General features: G+C 37.5%; 1 protein-coding gene across 1 annotated transcript in view; it reads right to left on the reverse strand.

Annotated features, from left to right (window-relative positions):
• The window catches only part of LOC115226673 (beta-1,3-galactosyltransferase 1-like), a 40211-nt gene extending 34488 nt beyond the window's left edge, over positions 1–5723 (reverse strand). The window contains exon 1 of the mRNA XM_029797687.2: positions 5579–5723. The gene's annotated coding sequence lies outside the window, so the exon portion shown is untranslated. The remainder of the gene's footprint in view (positions 1–5578) is intronic.
• Between the last annotated feature and the right edge of the window lie 277 nt (positions 5724–6000).

The raw sequence follows: 6000 nt of genomic DNA on the forward strand, positions 1-6000 counted from the left end.
GTGTTTTGCAGAATCTGTAAACAAAACGGTGAAACCGTATGGCATATTACCAGCCAATTTATGCCACAAGCCCTGAAGGAATATAAGAGACACCATGACAATATAGCGAGGCTTGTCCATTGGACACTCTGCAGCAAGTATGGACTTGACAGAGAAAGGAATTGGTATGACCACAAACCTGAAGGCTTCGTCGAAAATGGAAATGCAAAGATCCTATGGGATTTTATGATTCAGTGCGACCATGAGATAGAGAATAGGAAGCCAGACATAGTCTTAATTGAGAAAGAAAACAAACTATGCTGGATCATAGATATAGCATGCCCAGCTGATAAAAGGTATGTGATAAGGAAGAAAGAAAAGTTGAGAGATATGACAGGTTAGCTTGGGAAGTGAAGCAGTTGTGGTCGATGAAAAAGGTAGCAGTAGTACCAATAATTGTCAGATCCCTGGGAACAGTGAGTGAAAATCTTGAGAAGTACATGGAACAAATATGGGCTGCAATAAGGGTGGAGCACTTGCAGAAAACAGCACTGCTTGGAACCGCTTGAATACTCCGGAAGGTACTTGGAAAATAAGTGTTACCTTAGTTCACTGGTAGTGAACAGATGACACTAGTATTGGGATGGAAGCACTCTGTTGGTTATGACGACGAGGGTTCCGGTTGATCCAAATCAACGGAACAGCCTGCTCATGAAATTAACGTGTAAGTGGCTGAGCACTCCACAGACACGTGTACCCTTAACGTAGTTCTCGGGCATATTCAGTGTGACACAGAGAGTGACAAGGCCGGCCCCTTGAAATACAGGTACAACAGAAACAGGATGTAAGAGTGAGAGAAAGTTGAGGTGAAAGAGTACAGCAGGGATCACCACCATCCCCTGCCGGAGCCTCGTGGAGTTTTAGGTGTTTTCGCTCAATAAACACTCACAACGCCCGGTCTGGGAATCGAAACCGCGATCCTATGACTGCGAGTCCGCTGCCCTAACCACTGGGTCATTGCACCTCCACATCTCCTGTATTAGAAGCTGTGCAAAGGCAATTATAATAATAATGATGATGATGATGACAATCACGACAACAACAACAATAATAATAATTAGTGTTAAGTGAAAGGAGAAGATGAGAAGAAGAAATACACTTAATTAAAACAAAATCGACAACTAACCAGCGATGCGCAACCAACCAGAAATAACAAAATACCAAAAAGAAACAAAAAGGATGACGAAAATAAATACTAGAATTTTACAAATTCTATATAGGTCACAAGGGTAAGCCAACAATTTCAATGGAATGCAACGATGCTGTCAGTAACTAGGTCACACAATGGGAGTGATGGAAATATTGAGACCATAACAAAGAAATGTAATACTGAGTGTGTGTGTATATGTATGTGTGTGTCCGTGTTTGTCCCCCTAGCATTGCTTGACAACCAATGCTGGTGTGTTTACGTCCCCGTCACTTAGCGGTTCGGCAAAAGTGGACCGATAGAATATGTACTGGGCTTGCAAAAAGAATAAGTCCTGGGGTCGATTTGCTTGACTAAAGGCGGTGCTCCAGCATGGCCACAGTCAAATGACTGAAACGAGTAAAAGAGACCGATAGAATAAGTACTAGGCTTACAAAGAATAAGTCCCGGGGTCGATTTGCTCGACTAAAGGGGGGTGCTCCAGCATGGCCGCAGTCAAATGACTGAAACGAGTAAAAGAGACCGATAGAATAAGTACTGGGCTTACAAAGAATAAGTCACGGGGTCGATTTGCTCGACTAAAGGGGGTTGCTCCAGCATGGCCACAGTCAAATGACTGAAACAAGTAAAAGAGACCGATAGAATAAGTACTGGGCTTACAAAGAATAAGTCACGGGGTCGATTTGCTTGACTAAAGGCGGTGCTCCAGCATGGCCGCAGTCAAATGACTGAAACAAGTAAAAGAGTAAAAGAGTAAAAGTGTATCTTCAAAATTTCTAAATTTATCTAATTTGTAATATATTTGTTCTCTCACCTTAAATCTCCATGGTAGCATTATATTTTAACCTTATACAAAAAAAAATGACATATTCTTCAAAATAATTTTAGTAATTAAGTTTTTCATCCCTTTCTTAAAATGTCCCATCCTCTTAATTTTGGTATTTATATCGGTTTTAAATAGCCCTTCCAATTAAGTACCCCTAAGAAACTGTAATACCTGTGTCTGTCAGGTTGTACCCTCACCCTGACCACGGCTTTCAACCGATTCTGATGAAACTTGACACACACACATAGCCCAATGTCATAATTCAAAACTAACGTAGCGAAAATTTTGAAAAGTTCCCCCACTTCTGAAAAAAATCAATAAATTCGACATGGGGTCGAGAATCAGAAACACAAACCACAGACTGTCTAGGGAACGCAACTCGACCTTTTTAACTCTCAAAAAAAATTTACCATAATTTTTTTTCCATTTTTTTGTTATTTTTTGGCTATAACTCTCTAAAAATGCTTTATAGTTATTTCCCTTACAAACCCGAGCAACGCCGGGCGATACTGCTAGTCTATATTATACCTCTTAATTTAATATTAGTATATGGTTAGCTTGTCCTTTTAACAAATTTTCTGCCCTGATTATAATAAGCAAATTAAGCTAATTTTTTGGCTCATAAATTATTATACATTTTCTATAAAAACTTGCTATAAGAGTTAATAAGGTATGAATACTTTATTTTTTATTATGGTGTTTTAGTGATTAATCTATTTTATTCCTTTTCCATGATGCTCTACCCTAACTCTTTTACTTGTTTCAGTCATTTGAGTGTGGCCATGCTGGAGCACTGCCTTTAGTCGAGCAAATCGACCCCAGGACTTAGTAAGCCTAGTACTTATTCTATCGGTCTCTTTTGCCGAAACTGCTAAGTTACGGGGACGTTTAACACACCAGCGCATCGGTTGTCAAGCAACGTTGGGGGGGAGGGATAAACACAGACACGCAAACACACACACACACACATATATATATATATATATATATACATATACACGACGGGCTTCTTTCAGTTTCCGTCTACCAAATCCACTCACAAGGCTTTGGTCGGCCCGAGGCTATAGCAGAAGACACTTGCCCAAGGTGCCACACAGTGTGACTGAACCCGGAACCATGTGGTTGGTAAGCAAGCTACTTACCACACAGCCACTCCTGAACCTATATATATATATATATATATATATATATGTGTATATATATACATATATACAACGGACTTCCTTTAGTTTCCGTCTACCAAATCCACTCACAAGGCTTTGGTCGGCCCGAGGCTATAGCAGAAGACACTTGCCCAAGGTGCCACAGTGTGGGACGGAACCCGGAACCATGTGGTTGGTAAGCAAGCTACTTACCACACAGCCACTCCCGCACCTAACTGATCATTTTATTATTGTTGTTATTGTTATTTTTATAGCAGCCTTAAATAAATCTAATCCTTGTACCCCTATTAATTCATACTCAGCTTATATGAGTTAATACTGGCATCTCCACAACTTAAAATTAGTTCATCTTTAATTAAATCAATATATAGTTGACATGTTCTTTAACCTCGGTTACCCTTATTAAATATCAGTTAAATCCAATTGACCAATCTCCATAGAAACCTTATAATAAGTGAATATTTGTAGTTAATAAGTATATAAATATTAATTTTTTCTTTGCAATTTTCTTTTACTTGTTCCAGTCATTTGACTGTGGCCATGCTGGAGCACTGACTTTAGTCGAGCAAATCGACCCCAGGACTTAGTAAGCCTAGTAATTATTCTATCGGTCTCTTTTGCCGAAACTGCTAAGTTACGGGGACGTTTAACACACCAGCATCGGTTGTCAAGCAATGCTGGGAGGACAAACACAGACATACAAACACACACACACACACACATATATATATATACATATACACGACGGGCTTCTTTCAGTTTCCGTCTACCAAATCCACTCACAAGGCATTGGTTGGCCTGGGGCTGTAGCAGAAGACACTTGCCCAAGGTGCCACGCAGTGGCACTGAACCCGGGACCATGTGGTTGGTAAGCAAGCTACTTACCACACAGCCACTCCTGTGCCTAAAAATATACTCAAAATATTCAAAAAAGTGGTATCCTTTTTGTTAAAATTCTCATTCTTAATAATCTTCTTGATTACCCTAAAAACATTTTTTAACCTTATACAGTGGAGAAGGCTAGCCACTGGATTTGGTTAAAAAGAGACGATGAGTGATGGCTAGAAGGATATTGAGTTAAACTTCATAACCAGCTGATCTAGCAAGCGGGGCCTCATATCAGTGAGGTGGGGCCGGTGCGCATTGATGCCGTCAAGAGGTAGGCCCCGAAACGGCGCGCATTCTCTCCTGATGACCCCATACACTTGCTAGCTTCCGGTATATGGAGCTTTTAACTGGTAGCACTTGCATATGCAAGTTGTTTGCAAGACATGATAATATTGTTTGAAATGATCTTTAAAAGTTACTTGATTTTTCTTTCTCAAATGGCTCTACCCTCTTGATCTTAGTACTTATAAAGACCTTTATATAAATAACCTTTCTAAATAAGTACCAATTATAAAATATAAATATCACATAGAGTGTAATAATAATAACTTCTTAAACCTATAATATAACCCTTAATTTTACAAAAAGATTAGTTGAAAGTAGGGATCTTTTCGGTTTGAACGGCAGTTTTTTCTAGCGGTGTCATATGAAATTGTCACCCATAATTATGACCCTAGTATCGATCTATTGCATTTCAATCTATTTTAGGGTTAGGGGTGGGGGGAAGGGTATCTTTTTTTCTTTACAAATGTAAGTAAACCCAATCTGTTTCTTAAACGAGGGACATATTCATACGGCACAGAATGTTTTTTTTACCTCAATTGATGTCAGTGATTGGTTGAAATTGCAGAAATTGAAGAAAAAAAACAACAAATATCTTACAAACTATAGAATTTTCTCAATAAAGCCAAGAGAAAAAGATGTTTAATAAACATATTCTACCAGTATACGAAGTTTAGAATTTTTTAGTTACCTAGAAATTATGTTAAAAACTGCCGTTCAAACCGAAAAGATCTGAAAGTAGAATTGTTCCATAACTTAATTATTCCTTTAGCCAATACCAAACATCAGTCTTTTATAGATATTATCTTAACAAATAAATATTATTTTTAGTCTAATATATTTTGAATTATTAAACTTTTTTCTAAAAATCTTCTCTGTTGGTGTTAACAAGCTAAATATATTTTACCATAGTATTAGTAATTAAACCATTTTATCCCTTTTCTATGATGTTCTGTCCATGATTATTTTATCCTATTTTAATTTTTAAATTAGCCTTTATATATATGATTTTGATTTTGATTTTTCCAGTTTCAGCTAATGAGCTGTGGCCATGCTGGGGCACCGCCATTTACAAAATTATTTATAAAATTATTCAAAGACTTGTATCTCTATAAATTTCATACTCAACCGAAATGGAAAGGGCTTGTCTTGCTAAAGTACAATAGGCTGGTGAGAAGAGTAATCAATAAAATCATGGTATTTCAGTAAAAACATAAAAATCTTTTGTCATACCTGTCTATTTTGTACGTGTCCTCGTCTCACCGAACGATCTATGCTATATACTCTCTTGAGTAATCATGAGAAATTAAATACACCCTTTAAGGAACAGGTGACCTGAATTGTGAAATCTCATTTCGATAGACACTGTGAGGTAGCAGTTTTCTATTAGATGCCACAAACATTTCAAACGTATCCTATTTATCCAATCATAGTGTTACTCAGACTGTTACAATGAGGGGTGTTTAACCCTTTCGTTACTGTATTTATTTTGAGATGATCTCTGTTTCTTTCAATTACTTTAAATATAACAAAGAATTTAGTAAAATAACTTAGTTATCATTAAGCTAGTGTTAGGAACATAAATTGTGACTAAGGTTTGGTGGAAGATTTTAATTCAGAACTTATGAAAACAAGACATTTGTACTACAGAGACA

Source organism: Octopus sinensis, linkage group LG30 (genome assembly GCF_006345805.1).
Source record: "Octopus sinensis linkage group LG30, ASM634580v1, whole genome shotgun sequence".
Taxonomy (NCBI): Eukaryota; Metazoa; Mollusca; class Cephalopoda; order Octopoda; family Octopodidae; genus Octopus; species Octopus sinensis.